This window comes from Ranitomeya imitator, chromosome 1 (assembly GCF_032444005.1).
Source record: "Ranitomeya imitator isolate aRanImi1 chromosome 1, aRanImi1.pri, whole genome shotgun sequence".
Lineage (NCBI taxonomy): Eukaryota > Metazoa > Chordata > Amphibia > Anura > Dendrobatidae > Ranitomeya > Ranitomeya imitator.
The window spans coordinates 45,204,854-45,222,903 of NC_091282.1; the positions used below are offsets into that span (position 1 = coordinate 45,204,854).

General features: G+C 45.7%; 1 protein-coding gene across 3 annotated transcripts in view; it reads right to left on the bottom strand.

The window, feature by feature from the left end:
- RAB27B (RAB27B, member RAS oncogene family) overlaps positions 1-18,050 on the bottom strand; it is a 267,644-nt gene that overhangs the window by 206,693 nt on the left and 42,901 nt on the right. Inside the window, exon 1 of one of the 3 annotated variants that reach the window (XM_069746028.1) lies at positions 1,696-1,828. The exons of the other annotated variants lie outside the window; for them this stretch is intronic. The gene's annotated coding sequence lies outside the window, so the exon portion shown is untranslated. Of the gene's footprint in view, positions 1-1,695; positions 1,829-18,050 lie in introns of those variants that run through there. 3 annotated transcript variants of the gene reach the window in all.

Consider the following 18,050-nt stretch of genomic DNA (forward strand, 5'->3'; position numbering starts at 1 on the left):
GCAAGGTCCCCCCTTGCTCATGCCAGCACGTGTCCAGGATGTTTGAAGTTCACCAATGACCATCTTGATGATCCAGAGGAGGCATGGGAGAAGGTCATGTGGCCAGATGAGACCAAAATAGAACTTTTTGGTATCAACTCCGCTCGCTGTGTTTGGAGGAAGAAGGATGAGTACAGCCCCAAGAACACCGTCCCAATCGTGAAGCTTGGTGGGGGAAACCTCGTACTTTGGGCATGCAATTTCTGCAACAGGGACAGGAAGACTGCACCGTATTGAAGGAACGATGGATGGCGTCATGTATCGCAAGATTTTGTCCAACAACCACCTTCTCTAAGCGAGAGCATTGAAGATGGAACGTGGCTGGATCCATCATGACAATGACCCGAAAAACACACAGCCAGGGCAACTAAGAAGTGGCTCCATAAGAAGCATTTCAAAGTCCCGAAGTGGCCTAGCCGGCCTCCTGACCTGAACCCAATAGAAAATCTTTGGAGGAAGCTGAAATGCAATGTTTCCCAGCGACAGCCCCGAAACCTGAAGGATCTGGAGAAGATCTGTATGGAGGAGGGGGCCAAAATCCCTTCTGCAGTGTGTGCAAACTTGGTCAAGACCTACAGGAAATGTCTGACCTCTGTAACTGCAAACAAAGGTTTCTGTACCAAATATTAAGTTCTGTTTTTCTATTGTATCAAATACTTATTTCATGCAATAAAATGCATATAAATTATTTAAAAATCATACAATGTGATTTTCTGGATTTTATTTTAAGATTCTATCTTTCACAGGTGAAGTGTAACTACGATAAAAATTACAGACCTCTCCATTCTTTGTAGGTGGGAAAACTTGCAAAATCAGCAGTGTATCAAATACTTATTTAATCCACTATATATAAACCATGTGATACACAGAGGGGATGGACTCTTCACTTGACTCCTCATTCTAGGTTCTGTATGCTGAGCAAATGACATGGACTTCTAAAGGCCAGATACACGTGCAGCCACGATATTGACACAGACAGATATAAACTATTCTTCAGAATCCAGGAAAAGATGGATGAACTTTAACTAATTAACTAGAAATCATTAACATAAAGACAGAATATAACATTTCTCCAAAAAAAGACCTTTAATATGAGGCATACAGGTAGGACCAGTGTAACATTTCTATTACCTGTATGCCCATATTATTAGGTCATATAAGTGCTGGGGGTGACAGATTCTCTTTAAAAATAAACAAAAAAAAAATTGGCACTGCTACGTCAACAAAAGTCCAACCTATTAAAATATAAAATCAACCAATATAGTAAATGTCATAAAACACATTAAAAAAAAAACCCATAAAATCACAGAATTGTCATTGTATGGTCGCTGCACCTCCCTAAAAAATGTAATGAACAAAATTACATTATAAGTTACCGGTAAAATGAATTGAGTCAATAAAAATTACTTGTCAAAAAACAAAGGGTTGATAAATATGGGTTGATCATATGGGCTGATAAATAAAAAAAAATTATTAATCTTGGAAAAAAAATGATACAGCGAATACAAAGATGGTTTGCGGCAGGAAGGGAATAAAAAACGAAAACCAATGGATAAGATGTATATGTAACAATAATCTATACCAAATGAAGCTATGAAAAAAAAAATTGACAAATCCAGCTCTGCTACTTCATGGGTCTCCAAGTGCAGCCTTTACCGTTTAACGGCCCTGTCTGTGCAAAACGTTATCTTGCGGATGATCTACAACGTCGAGAACCACGGATGTCAACAATGGCTTTCATATGAACGCAGCTCGAGTTCTGTCGGCTGCTCCGGGGATCGTCTTCTTCTAGGAAGAAACTGACAATGGAGCAGTGATTGGTGTCTGGAATTAAACCATCGAGCAGAAAAAAAATCATTGCGTCTCCATCCTGGGAAATAGATGATGTTCTTTTTGATCGCAGACATAATTTACATTTTCATTGAAGGAATGAAATTCACTTCCTTTTCTTCTGGATTATTCAAATAAACAAACACCTGAGCTTTAAACAGAAAAAGTATGTGCACCCATCTAATTACTGAGTCCCGGTCAGTAGCGTAGCAACTGGGGGGGAGGCAGAAGGTGAGGTCATCTCGGGCTCTGAGGGGCCCACCCAGAGCTATGATATAGTTAAATTCTGTGACAGAGCAGGGAGACACAATCTCCCTGCACTGACTCAGGCCACATGGCTACTATGGGACTCGTAATCCGGGGGGAGCTCATTCAAGTGGGTCTGCATCATGGATGACGAACCAGTTGAAAGTAATGATGAGAGAGGGTTAATCAGTTGATGATTCCTTCTCCATCATTCTTCCTCGGCGCCTGACGTTTCAGCGTAGTGGGCGTGATGATATCACTAAAACAAGGGAGAACAAGGGGGGAGAGGCAAGTATTGCATTTTTTCTGTTTAAATCAGTGAGAACATTTTGGTGGCCTTAATACTGTATGGAGGACTATGGGGTGTGCATTATACTATGTGTGCTATAGTACTATATGAGGGTGCATTATACTATATGGATGACAATAGGGAGTACATTATACTGTATGGAGGTCTATGGGGAGTAAATTAAATTCTATGGAGGACTATGGAGAGTGCGTTGTACTGTATGGAGGACTATAGGGAGTTCATTATACTATGTGTACTATGTGGGGGTTCATTATACTATATGGATGACTATGGGAGTACATCATCCTGTATGGAGGACTATGGGGAGTGCATTATACTATATGGAGCACTATGGAGAATGCATTATATTGTATTGAGGACTATGGGGTGCACTATACTATATTGAGGACTATGGGGAGTGTATATTATATGGAGGACTATGGGGAGTGCATAATACTATATGGAGGACTCTGGGGAGTGCATTATACTATATGGAGGACTATGGGGAGTGCATTATACTATGTTGAGGACAATCAGAGTGCGTTATACTATATGGAGGACTATGGGGAGCACTACACTGTATGAAGGACTATGAGGAGTTTAATATACTATATGGAGGACTATGGGGAGTGTATTATACCATATGAAGGACTATGAGGTCCACTATATGGAAGGGTATGTGGGGGCTTTTATAATATTTGGAGGGCTATGTGGGAGCCTTTACACTGTATGCAGGCAATTCTGTGTGAAGGTTTGTGTGGGGTCCATCATATTGTGTGGAGGGCTGTGGGGGCTATTATACAGTGTGAGGCCATTGTACTGTATATAGGCCCATTATACTGTATGGAGGGCTGTGTGTGGGAAACAGATATGAGATCATACAGTGTTGGGGTCATCATACTTTTCCAGAGGAGTTGAAGGGTGGGGTACATGGGGATTATCATATCGTGCGTGTGGAGGTTACCGTGGAGGAATTCACTGTGGGGATATGGTACAGTGTTTGTGGGGCACTTTTGCTGACATCATACTTTCTGAGTGCAATGAATTGGGAATCTAGGGCTCCAGTAGGAGGAAAATTAGAAGGCACCGAGAACCATAGAGCAGGTGCAGTAATAGGGACACATACGGCAGCAGCGGCTCAGTATTGAAGTATCAGCAGAATGAAGAGTTTGTGCAGGTTTAGTATAGATGGGGACAGTGCTGGAAATGTGAGAAGTGAAATGTGTCTTTGTTATATTCTCTGCAGACAAGTTGTAGCTGGAAGAAGTTGTCATGTCAGTCTGGGCCAGATGGAAAACACGGGAAAAGTGAACGACTCCATCAGAGAGAACGTCAGCGGTAGGTCACCATCTATAAATGTACTGAAATCACTTACATGCTCAGAAGGACTGGTATCTACTATCATATGTAACCATGTGGCGGTAATATCAGTGTTGGTCTTTGCATAGATTTTTTTTTAGTAACTTCGCGGTCATCCGCTGAAGTTTTCCTACATCCACTATTAGGGTGCAATAGCTTCACTCAGTTGTAATCAGGGTTACTTGGTTAGGTGCCCACACAGATGTTTCACCCCCTGAACCAAACCCCTAGCTACACCTCTGGTTCCGGTGTTACAGCCACAGTTATTGTGCCTAAAATTACTCACACAGCCATATTCTCCATAGACAATCATTGGCATCAGCATGGTTCGTATTGAAGAACTCTTTGACTTTAAAGATAACTTGTCACCAGGTTTTCCCACTATAAGCTACAGCCACCGCCTTTAATTCTTATTTTACAGCAGTCTACCAAGGTGTATAAAAGTCCCCAACCCCCTCAGCAGATCCCAAAAAATACCTTTCATAATCCACTCAATAAAGCGTAGTCCAGTCCAATGGACGTCATTGGTCTTGCTTCAGCGCCTCCAAAATCACCGTCCTACTGCCCTGCTTCATATGGATGAGTGGTCCTACATTGTCCACATGCTACCCCAATCACGTTCCTGTACAAATGTACTTCGCTGTGGACACAGATGTGGGAATAGAGGAGGCGCCGACTCAAGCCCTACGACGCCCATCAGACCGGTCAGAACCAGGGCCGGCATCAGCACCCGGCATACCCGGGCAAGTTCCGGGGCCCTGGTGAGACAGGGGAGCCCATTCAAGGCCGCCGTTAAGGGCAGGCAGCTGCTAGTGCCTAGGACCACTGCTCCCCAAGGGGCCCTCAGCTAGCGGCACATCACGGAGCTGACTCGGCAGGGGAGGGGGAGCGGCTGGGGGCTGTCTAATTATGCTCACCTACTCCTGGCGGCTAGCGCGGTCCCTGCAGGTCCCCGGCTCCCCAGCTTCTTTCTGTACTGAGCGGTCACATGGTACCGCTCATTACAGTAATGAATATGCGGCTCCACCTCCCATAAGAGCGGTAAGGGTGACTGCTCAATACAGGAAGAAGCTGCTGGCGCCAGGAAGCAGGGACTGCACAGCGCCAGGAGCAGGTGAGTATAACGGGGAGGGCAGCGCTGCGCGATATTCACCTGCTCCTCGTTCCAGCGTCGGAGAGGTGAGGATGCGATTTTTTTTTTTATCGCAGCAACAGCAAATGGGGCAAGTGTCTGTATGGAGCATCTTATGGGGCAATAACGTTTGTGCAGCACTATATGGGGCAAGTGTCTGTATGGGGCCATAACGTTTGTGCAGCACCACATGGGGCAAGTGTCTGTATGGAGCATCTATGGGGCCATAATGTTTGTGCAGCACTATATGGGGCAAGTGTCTCTATATACTACATGGCTGTTCTATATGCTACGTGGGCCGTGTTATATACTATGTGGCTGTGCTATATACTATATAGGCTGTGCTATATACTACGGGGCTGTGTACGTGGCTGTGTTATATGCTACGTGGGCTGTTATATACTACGTGGCTGTGTTATATACTACATGGCTGTGTTTATATGCGATCATGAATCGTGGTATGTGTTAAAGGGGGGGCCCACTGAGACTCTTTCGCCCGGGGCCCTCAAAAACCTGGAGCCGGCCTGTTATGGCTGGCAATCAGGCAACACAGCGTGCAGTAATCAGCGCACATACAGAGATCTGGCAATAACCAAAAACAATAGGACGAGCTCTGAGACGTGGAATATCTGTAGACTGCAGTACCTGATCTATCCTCACACAACTATAAGCAGCAGTGGATTGCGCCTATCACTACCTATGCAACTCGGCACTGCCTGAGGAGCTGACTAGCCTGAAGATAGAAATACAAGCCTGACTTACCTCAGAGAAATACCCCAAAGGAATAGGCAGCCCCCCACATATAATGACTGTTAGCAAGATGAAAAGACAAACGTAGGAATGAAATAGATTCAGCAAAGTGAGGCCCGATATTCTAGACAGAGCGAGGATAGCAAAGAGAACTATGCAGTCTACAAAAAAACCCTAAAACGAAAACCACGCAAAGGGGCAAAAAGACCCACCGTGCCGAACTAACAGCACGGCGGTGCACCCCTTTGCTTCTCAGAGCTTCCAGCAAAAGTTAATAGCAAGCTGGACAGAAAAAACAGAAAACAAACTAGAAGCACTTATCTAGCAGAGCAGCAGGCCCAAGGAAAGATGCAGTAGCTCAGATCCAACACTGGAACATTGACAAGGAGCAAGGAAGACAGACTCAGGTGGAGCTAAATAGCAAGGCAGCCAACGAGCTCACCAAAACACCTGAGGGAGGAAGCCCAGAGACTGCAATACCACTTGTGACCACAGAAGTGAACTCAGCCACAGAATTCACAACAGTACCCCCCCCTTGAGGAGGGGTCACCGAACCCTCACCAGAACCCCCAGGCCGACCAGGATGAGCCACATGAAAGGCACGAACAAGATCTGGGGCATGGACATCAGAGGCAAAAACCCAGGAATTATCTTCCTGAGCATAACCCTTCCATTTGACCAGATACTGGAGTTTCCGTCTAGAGACACGAGAATCCAAAATCTTCTCCACAATATACTCCAATTCCCCCTCCACCAAAACAGGGGCAGGAGGCTCCACAGATGGAACCATAGGTGCCACGTATCTCCTCAACAACGACCTATGGAATACATTATGTATGGAAAAGGAGTCTGGGAGGGTCAGATGAAAAGACACCGGATTGAGAATCTCAGAAATCCTATACGGACCAATAAAACGAGGTTTAAATTTAGGAGAGGAAACCTTCATAGGAATATGATGAGAAGATAACCAAACCAGATCCCCAACACGAAGTCGGGGTCCCACACGGCGTCTGCAATTAGCGAAAAGCTGAGCCTTCTCCTGGGACAAGGTCAAATTGTCCACTACCTGAGTCCAGATCTGCTGCAACCTGTCCACCACAGAATCCACACCAGGACAGTCCGAAGACTCAACCTGTCCTGAAGAGAAACGAGGATGGAACCCAGAATTGCAGAAAAATGGAGAGACCAAGGTAGCCGAGCTGGCCCGATTATTAAGGGCGAACTCAGCCAACGGCAAAAATGACACCCAATCATCCTGGTCAGCGGAAACAAAACATCTCAGATATGTTTCCAAGGTCTGATTGGTTCGTTCGGTCTGGCCATTAGTCTGAGGATGGAAGGCCGAGGAGAAAGATAGGTCAATGCCCATCCTACCACAAAAGGCTCGCCAGAACCTCGAGACAAACTGGGAACCTCTGTCAGAAACAATATTCTCAGGAATGCCATGCAAACGAACCACATGCTGGAAGAACAAAGGCACCAAATCAGAGGAGGAAGGCAATTTAACCAAGGGCACCAGATGGACCATTTTAGAAAAGCGATCACAGACCACCCAAATGACCGACATTTTTTGAGAAACGGGAAGGTCAGAAATGAAATCCATCGAAATATGTGTCCAAGGCCTCTTCGGGACCGGCAAGGGCAAAAGCAACCCACTGGCACGTGAACAGCAGGGCTTAGCCCTAGCACAAATTCCACAGGACTGCACAAAAGCACGCACATCCCGTGACAGAGATGGCCACCAGAAGGATCTAGCAACCAACTCCCTGGTACCAAAGATTCCTGGATGACCGGCCAGCACCGAACAATGAAGTTCAGAGATAACTTTACTAGTCCACCTATCAGGGACGAACAGTTTCTCGGCCGGACAACGATCAGGTTTATTAGCCTGAAATTTCTGCAACACTCTCCGCAAATCAGGGGAGATGGCAGACACAATGACTCCTTCCTTGAGGATACTCGCCGGCTCAGATAACCCCGGAGAGTCGGGCACAAAACTCCTAGACAGAGCATCCGCCTTCACATTTTTAGAGCCCGGAAGGTATGAAATCACAAAATCAAAACGAGCAAAAAATAACGACCAACGGGCCTGTCTAGGATTCAAGCGCTTGGCAGACTCAAGATAAGTAAGGTTCTTATGATCAGTCAAAACCACCACGCGATGCTTAGCACCCTCAAGCCAATGACGCCACTCCTCGAATGCCCACTTCATGGCCAGCAACTCTCGGTTGCCCACATCATAATTACGCTCAGCAGCAGAAAATTTCCTGGAAAAGAAAGCACATGGTTTGAACACTGAGCAACCAGAACCTCTCTGTGACAAAACCGCCCCTGCACCAATCTCAGAAGCATCAACCTCGACCTGGAACGGAAGAGAAACATCAGGTTGACACAACACAGGGGCACAGCAAAAACGACGCTTCAACTCCTGAAAAGCTTCCACGGCAGCAGAAGACCAATTAACCAAATCAGCACCCTTCTTGGTCAAATCGGTCAATGGTCTGGCAATGCTAGAAAAATTACAGATGAAGCGACGATAAAAATTAGCAAAGCCCAGGAATTTCTGCAGACTTTTTAGAGATGTCGGCTGAGTCCAATCCTGGATGGCCTGAACCTTAACCGGATCCATCTCGATAGTAGAAGGGGAAAAGATGAACCCCAAAAATGAAACTTTCTGCACACCGAAGAGACACTTTGATCCCTTCACGAACAAGGAATTAGCACGCAGTACCTGGAAAACCATTCTGACTTGCTTTACATGAGACTCCCAATCATCTGAGAAGATCAAAATGTCATCCAAGTAAACAATCAATAATTTATCCAGATACTCACGAAAAATGTCATGCATAAAAGACTGAAAAACAGATGGAGCATTGGCAAGTCCGAACGGCATCACCAGATACTCAAAATGACCCTCGGGCGTATTAAATGCAGTTTTCCATTCATCTCCCTGCCTGATTCTCACCAGATTATACGCACCACGAAGATCAATCTTAGTAAACCAACTAGCCCCCTTAATCCGAGCAAACAAGTCAGAAATCAATGGCAAGGGATACTGAAACTTAACAGTGATCTTATTAAGAAGGCGGTAATCAATACACGGTCTTAGCGAACCATCCTTCTTGGCTACAAAAAAGAACCCTGCTCCCAATGGTGACGACGATGGGCGAATATGTCCCTTCTCCAGGGACTCCTTCACATAACTGCGCATAGCGGTGTGTTCAGGTACGGACAAATTAAATAAACGACCCTTAGGGAATTTACTACCAGGAATCAAATCGATAGCACAATCACAATTCCTATGCGGAGGTAGGGCATCAGACTTGGACTCTTCAAATACATCCTGAAAGTCCGACAAGAACTCTGGGATGTCAGAAGGAATGGATGACGAAATAGACAAAAATGGAACATCACCATGTACTCCCTGACAACCCCAGCTGGTTACCGACATAGAGTTCCAATCCAATACTGGATTATGGGTTTGTAGCCATGGCAACCCCAACACGACCACATCATGCAAATTATGCAGTACCAGAAAGCGAATAACTTCCTGATGTGCAGGAGCCATGCACATGGTCAGCTGGGCCCAGTACTGAGGCTTATTCTTGGCCAAAGGTGTAGCATCAATTCCTCTCAACGGAATAGGACACCGCAAAGGCTCCAAGAAAAATCCACAACGTTTAGCATAATCCAAATCCATCAGATTCAGGGCAGCGCCTGAATCCACAAACGCCATGACAGAATACGATGACAAAGAGCACATTAAGGTAATGGACAAAAGGAATTTGGACTGTACAGTACCAATAACGGCAGAGCTATCGAACCGCCTAGTGCGTTTAGGACAATTAGAAATAGCATGAGTAGAATCACCACAATAGAAACACAGTCTGTTCAGACGTCTGTGTTCTTGCCGTTCTACTTTAGTCATAGTCCTGTCGCACTGCATAGGCTCAGGTTTACTCTCAGACAATACCGCCAGATGGTGCACAGATTTACGCTCGCGCAAGCGACGACCGATCTGAATGGCCAAGGACATAGACTCATTCAAACCAGCAGGCATAGGAAATCCCACCATTACATCCTTAAGAGCTTCAGAGAGACCCTTTCTGAACAAAGCCGCTAGTGCAGATTCATTCCACAGAGTGAGTACTGACCACTTCCTAAATTTCTGACAATATACTTCTATATCATCCTGACCCTGGCATAAAGCCAGCAGATTTTTCTCAGCCTGATCCACTGAATTAGGCTCATCGTAAAGCAATCCCAGCGCCTGGAAAAATGCATCAACATTACTCAATGCAGAATCTCCTGGTGCAAGAGAAAACGCCCAGTCCTGTGGGTCGCCGCGCAAAAAAGAAATAATAATCAAAACCTGTTGAATAGGATTACCAGAAGAATGAGGTTTCAAGGCCAAAAATAGCTTACAATTATTTCTGAAGCTCAAGAACTTAGTTCTGTCACCAAAAAACAAATCAGGAATCGGAATTCTTGGTTCTAGCATCGATTTCTGATCAATAGTATCTTGAATCTTTTGTACATTTACAACGAGATTATCCATTGAGGAGCACAGAGCCTGAATATCCATGTCCACAGCTGTGTCCTGAAGCACTCTAATGTCTAGGGGAAAAAAAAGACTGAAGACAGAGCTAAGAAAAAAAAATGCTGTCAGGATTTCTTTTTTCCCTCTATTGGGAATCATTGGTGTGGCTCCTTGTACTGTTATGGCTGGCAATCAGGCAACACAGCGTGCAGTAATCAGCGCACATACAGAGATCTGGCAATAACCAAAAACAATAGGACGAGCTCTGAGACGTGGAATCTCTGTAGACTGCAGTACCTGATCTATCCTCACACAACTATAAGCAGCAGTGGATTGCGCCTAACAACTACCTATGCAACTCGGCACTGCCTGAGGAGCTGACTAGCCTGAAGATAGAAATACAAGCCTGACTTACCTCAGAGAAATACCCCAAAGGAATAGGCAGCCCCCCACATATAATGACTGTTAGCAAGATGAAAAGACAAACGTAGGAATGAAATAGATTCAGCAAAGTGAGGCCCGATATTCTAGACAGAGCGAGGATAGCAAAGAGAACTATGCAGTCTACAAAAAAACCCTAAAACGAAAACCACGCAAAGGGGCAAAAAGACCCACCGTGCCGAACTAACAACACGGCGGTGCACCCCTTTGCTACTCAGAGCTTCCAGCAAAAGTTAATAGCAAGCTGGACAGAAAAAACAGAAAACAAACTAGAAGCACTTATCTAGCAGAGCAGCAGGCCCAAGGAAAGATGCAGTAGCTCAGATCCAACACTGGAACATTGACAAGGAGCAAGGAAGACAGACTCAGGTGGAGCTAAATAGCAAGGCAGCCAACGAGCTCACCAAAACACCTGAGGGAGGAAGCCCAGAGACTGCAATACCACTTGTGACCACAGAAGTGAACTCAGCCACAGAATTCACAACACCGGCCCTGCTCAGAACCATGCCGTATGGGGAGATTATAAAAGGGATTTTTGGGGATCTACAGATGGGGTTGGGGAGTTATATTCAGGTTGCTAGACTGCTGTAAAAGAGGTAAAGGTGGTGGATGGATGGGTAGGATTTCCAGCGCGCTTCCAGTAATCGCAAGTTAAATGCTTCTGTCAGAGATTAACAGCGGCATTTAATAGGATAACAGCCGCAGGTGGATTGAGATTCCACCCGCGGCTGTTAGATGCACAAGTCAGCTGTTCAAAACATGTGACCCCTCAGCAGGGTTGGGACACCCCGCTGTTCTGGGTCTAGCCACCCTCCGTGTGAGCCCGCCCTTTTTTGGTATCCAGTATGGGGAAGTAGGAAGGTCTGGTTTCCCCAAGGGTTTTCTCCACAACCTGGTATCTCTCAACCAGGCTGACCAAGTCGTCTGCATTCTGGGGGTCTCCCTCGGCAACTCAGGTCTGTATTGGCCTGGGGAGGGAGAGGCAGAACCTGTCCTTGACCACATGCTGAACCATTTCGGCTGGAGTGGAAGTCTCTGGCTGCAACCACTTATGAACCAGGTGTAATAGATCAAACATCTGGGAGCATGGGGGTTTGTTGCCAGCATACGCCCAGTGGTGGACTTGCTGAGCCCTTACAGACATTGTCACTCCCACACGCGCCAGAATTAAAGTTTTTAATTTGCCATATTCTTTGGCATCCTGGAGGGCTAGGTCGTAATACGCCTTTTGGGGTTCACCAGTCAAATAGAGGGCCAGCACCTCAGGCCACTATTCTGGGGTAGCCTCTCACTCTCTGCTATCCGCTCGATAACAGTCAAAAAGGCTTTGACATCATCCCCCAGGTCATTTTCTGTATGGCTCGTCTTACCGTTTTCCGGACGTGCACATCATCACCTGGAGACGAGAGGAGACCGCCGGTATGGTAAAAAATGGGTACCGGACCTTCCAGGCATAGACAGATCCTCAACATAGTACAAAATAAGATGAAGAAATCACTTCTTAATAGAGTAAAACAGTTATGGGCTCCTGTGACATTTCGGCTCAAGGTGAGAAAGGTTCACACGTTGAACCGAAACGTCGCAGGAGCCCATATTCTTATCAGAATTTGGCAGCCACCACATTGCAGCCTTCTAAATTTCGCTCTCATGTGGTTAAACCGCTATGATCGGAGCTACCTAGTTACTTGTAAATGCCTGCTGGGTGACACAGCCGGCACCAGCGTTGTATGGAGCAGGTAGAGCGCACATCCACCACACATATACAGTCAATGCTACCAAAGGGTTTAGGCTAGGTTCACATTGTGTTAATGGGACCGCGCTAACGAACAGCGTTGCACGGCAAAATTAACGCCATGCAACGCGTCCGTTAGCGCACCCATTGGCAGCAATGGGAACGCGCATCGCTAGCGCGTGCCATTTTCGGCACGCGCTAGCGATGTGCCGGTGTTTTGTGATGCGCGCCCGAGGTCTGTTCCCCGCTCTCGCAGATCGGGGATCTGCGAGAGCGGGGACGTTAAACGCGACCCCGAAAAAGACATTGCGTTAGCGCAATCTGTTAGCGCTTAGCGCTAAACGGATTGCCCTAACGCAATCTGAACCTAGCCTTAAGTTGGAGGCAAACTTGTCAAAACTGTCAACAGTAAAAAGGTATGTTGCCCATAACAACCAATCATAGAGCAGCTTTCATTTCTGAAGTGGTTATGGAAAGATGAAAGATGGGCTGTGATTGGTTGCTATAAGCGACCCGTTTTGCTCAATTTCCCCATGCCTTTCCGTAGCAACTCCGTATGTAATCACTGATACTAACAGCGCCGTATGTCATGGAATCACAGATACAGCTACCGCGTGCCCCAGCGGCCTTCAGTCTCCAATTCCTGCCCTATATACGGTAACTTATTACATGACAGGAGCTATCTGCCTCTTGCGATTATTTCCTTACATCACTTAGCACACAGTATAGTCTTGTGTTGCTATGGCGATGGCAGCCGGTAACATCAGCGTAGACTTCCCGTCTGCTCTCCTGTAACATTTCCTTATTCTCTATTAATACCAAAGATCAGGTGAACTAGATTTGATTAGAAAATATCTGGCAGGAACACAGCCCCCTCTCCCCTGCGGCATGACAGCGACGCGATGAAATGTCACCCCGGGTAGAGAGGTTCATTTTCCATACGGAAACATAGTAAAGAATTATTCATTGCTAGGTGACATCATCACTTTATGACCTGTGGTGGTCCGACCTCTGGGACCCCCCATCGTTCTGGAGAATGGAGGGGCTACGGTACTATTGTAGCAACATGCAGCCATTTTGTTTTTCCCCACGCACAGCAGTGCCCCAAATAAATGTGATCAGCTACAGATCCCTGGAGTCTCACCATGCTCTCAGCCAGGAGAACATATACAAGGGGTGCAGAAGCCGGTCAGCTCTGGTGCCTGAGGGGGCGCTCTGGTGCCTGAGGGGGCGTGCAGGCCCAATGTTACGATTGCCCCGTGGCTCATTACAGATTTTACATGTTAGAACCTCGGTGCTTGACTTGGCCCACCACCAGAATGGCACCATTTAAATGACTTTTACAGAATTAAACAGCACTGATCGAAGCCAAATGCAGGATGTATAACACAGCCAACATCTGCCGTGCTTAAAGGGGTTTTCCTACGAGCAAAGCAAATTTTAATCAATATTGTAATCAATAGATCTTTGAATAATAATAAGTTCCACAATCGGATGTGTTTCAAAAAAATGTCCCTGTGCCGAGATAATCTTATAAATGTTCCCCTGCTGTGTACTGTGTCTGACCATACAGGAACATGGTCTGATCATACCACATCACCTGGGCAGGGAGGGAGCAAAAGAGAATAAACAGACATTACAGCAGGGGATCATAGCTGATTCTTTTTTGCGAGATAAAGAATTTTCCTGCCTGTTTTTCAAAAATATTTCACATCAAAGAAATAAACTATATGTGATCCCCTGCTGTAATGTCTGTATGTTCTCCATGCTTCCTCCCCTGCCCAGGAGCTGTGATATGATCAGACCATGTCCCTGTACGGTCAGACACAGCCATTACACAGTACACAGCAGGGGCACATTTATAAGATTATCTCGGCACAGGAACATTTCATTTAAACACATCCAATTGTGGAAATGATTATTATTCCAAGATCTATTGATTAAAATATACTTTGTTCGTGGTAAAAACCCTCCTCAGACTGTTCCATACACCCTCATCTAACGTGCGCCATGCTTCTGTGGTAATTGGTAAGGGGTTAAAACCCATACCCACCCACTTCGATATGCCATTTTCCCAAGACTAAAATACTTGTATGATGGCAAAGCATCCCGGAGCCACACACAAGAAAACATTTCCACTTCCAAATGGTTTTAGGACTTGTTCACTTGTATTATTATAATACATTTTTATAGCGCCATTTATTCCATGGCGCTTTACATGTGAAAAAGGGGGCAAATATAGTCAAATACATTAAACATGAGCAAAAAACAAGGCACACGGGTACATAAGGAGGGAGGACATTGCCCGCGAGGGCTCACAGTCTGCAGAATATTTGATGCGGTTTTTCTGCAGCATTTTAAAGTAACAGTAAAATAAATCAGACGTCTTAAATCTCACACCCATGTTACATATGTTTTTGTTGTACTTTTTGACTCACGTTTTTTTTCTTCAAAACGCAGTATGTCAATTCTTTCATTGTAATTGCAACTTTAAAAAAAAAAAAAAAACACCGTAAAAACGCAGTTGAAAGATTACATGCATTTTTCATGCTTGCTAAATTTTTCGCCTTTAAAAATGTGCTTTTTTTAAGGCAGGAGGCTTTTCCAACATCTAAAGAGAAAATGGCACAAATTTAAAAAAAACATGTAAAAAAAATCCACAATCTATGCAGCATTTCTCCTGCCAATACTTTGCTTATTTCATGCGGAAAAAAACACAGCAAAAACGCTAAGTATGAACATACCCTTAGAGGGGTCCACATGAGTTACCTACTGTCCCGGGAGCCTCCCGGATGTTCCAGTACAGTTGGCCAGTACGAAACGACCCCAGGGTCATAACATGCCCCAAAACGTTTATTCGCCTCCCCCGGTGTTCTAGAGACCAACCCTAGGCTCACCTCTCTACCCAAGAAACGATTTGCAGGATCAGAGGCGGCCGGAGGGCAGACATTTTTTCTTGTGTTCTGCGTCAATCATTTTCCAGACCAATATGAAAGTCGTGAACTTAACATTACTCCATACTTGTCAAATATAAGAAAGAAATCCACGTGTGAACGGCCACTCTCCCCGCTGAAGGCACTTATTGTCTAGTGAATCCTCAGAGTATTATTGGATTGATTTCCTATCAAATCCATGGGAATTTTAAGTGTCTGGCTTCTGCAAGCAATGTGAAATTAAGGGGGCTCAGGAATGAGACCGTGGCGCTTACAAACACGCTGGCCTGGCTCGCCACGTCTCCGCATTCATCATTTCTGCTGACAGGCGCTCAGTATTTGCTGAAAAATCACCTTTCCTCTCACCGCGCTGTCATTCCCATCCAACCCGCACACGAAAAGAGGGCAACAGGGAAAGTCAACAAGACGGCGGACGAGAATCACTAGAGTCCTCAATATTATTAAATGTTCTATATTCTGTAGGCATAGAGGCGCAATAAGCTATGAGTTCTCAAACAGAGGTGTCTGCCCTTATCTTGCCGCAAATTTCATTAAGGACTTTAAAGGGACTCTGTCACCTGAATTTGGAGGGAACAATCTTCAGCCATAGGGGCGGGGTTTTCGGGTGTTTGACTCACCCTTTCCTTACCCGCTGGCTGCATCATTGGATTGAAGTTCATTCTCTGTCCTCCATAGTACACGCCTGCGCAAGGTAAGATTGCCATGTGCAGGCATGTACTACAGAGGACAGAGAATGAACTTCAATCCAATATTGCAGCCAGCATGCAGCCAACGGGTAAGGAAAGGGTGAATCAAACACCCGAAAACCCCGCCCCTATGGCTGAAGATTGTTCCCTCCAAATTCAGGTGACAGAGTCCCTTTAATTTCTCATGGCAAAAACACAACACATTATCGCGACATGGCAGCAAAAACCTGCAATTGACATCACAACCATTGGGTGGCCACACAGGCACATATAGCATAAACCTCTCCTGACAGAGCATCTAAAAAATGGACACAAATGCAGAAACAAACACTTGAATAAAGCAGGACATCTTTTTATCAAAAACTGTTCTATGCTCTGAGTGTTTCACCCTCCATCTGCAGCCACTGACTCTCTCTTTGCGGCAAAATTGCCATGGCAAGCTGATGTGGTCCTGTGACATCTCTCTCCTGGGCTATATCGTATGGCTCTGGCAGCAAGATGCCTCCTAAGAATGCAGGTAGCAAGCATTAGCTACTGCCACAGATAACGTCCCACAGTCCTATAGAGGAGTCATCTCTGCTGAACTGCTGCCAGCTCTGCAGGAACTCTGTGACAAATTAAGCTCTGCTATTGTTGACTGAGCACTGCATTGAACTATGTGACAAACTCAGCTCTGCTATTGTTGACTGAGCACTGCATTGAACTATGTGACAAACTCAGCTCTGCTATTGTTGACTGAGCACTGCATTGAACTATGTGACAAACTAAGCTCTGCTATTGTTGACTGAGCACTGCATTGAACTATGTGACAAACTAAGCTCTGCTATTGTTGACTGAGCACTGCATTGAACTATGTGACAAACTCAGCTCTGCTATTGTTGACTGAGCACTGCATTGAACTATGTGACAAACTAAGCTCTGCTATTGTTGACTGAGCACTGCATTGAACTATGTGACAAACTAAGCTCTGCTATTGTTGACTGAGCACTGCATTGAACTATGTGACAAACTAAGCTCTGCTATTGTTGACTGAGCACTGCATTGAACTATGTGACAAACTAAGCTCTGCTATTGTTGATGGAGCACTGCTGCCAGCTCCGCATCGAACTCTGTGACAAACTAAGCTCTGCTATTGTTGACTGGGCACTGCATCAATCTATGTGACAAACTAAGCTCTGCTATTGTTGATCAGCTCTGCTGCCAAGTCGGCATCGAACTCTGTGACAAACTAAACTCTGCTATCATTGATCAGCACTGCCGTTCTGCTGCTAAGTCTGCATCTAACTCTGTGACAAACTTAGCTCTGCTATCATTGATCAGTACTGCCGCACTGCTAGCAGCTCTGCATCGAACTCTGTTACAAACTAAGCTCTGCTATTGCTTAGTCAACTGTGCCATATAGCTTATATCTCTGCATTGAAATCTGTGACAAACTCTCCGCTACTGTTGAGTCATCCTGCCAAAAAAACCTGCCAGGTCTACATCGATTCTGTGACAAACTCAGCTCTATTTCACCATTTTCTCATCCAGAGTCTCCTTTACTCCTGTTGTTACAACTGCTACTACTATTCTGCCACCTCAGTTTCCATTGTTCCATCGGGATCTCTCTGCTGCACCTGCAGCGCCCCAGAGTCCTGTTTCGTTGCAGTTATGTTATTCTTCCACCAGGGGGAGTGATGTTACATCTGAAGGCAATGAAGGAGATCTTCTGTCCAGGTATCACAACCATTACATACACTTCACACTCCAGACCACCAGGGGGAGCAAAGGTTCTATCTACTAGGCCACTCCTCACACTTGGGTAAAAACTGTTGGGTTGGGGAGAAAGTTAGTCAGAGTTCCTGGCTGGGGACTGGCACGGAAAGGTCTCCAGGTCGAGCTGGCTGGAGTGATCTCCAGTCAGGTCCAGACTGCGGTCTGAGGAGGACGAGGGTACACGGAGCTGCGACTGCATCCCATGCGGCAGCATCCTAAGAAAGGACACGAAAGGAAGTGTGTTGCAGTGAGTGAGCAACGAAGTCATAGCAACAGGAGTGAAACATCAGGGGGAGA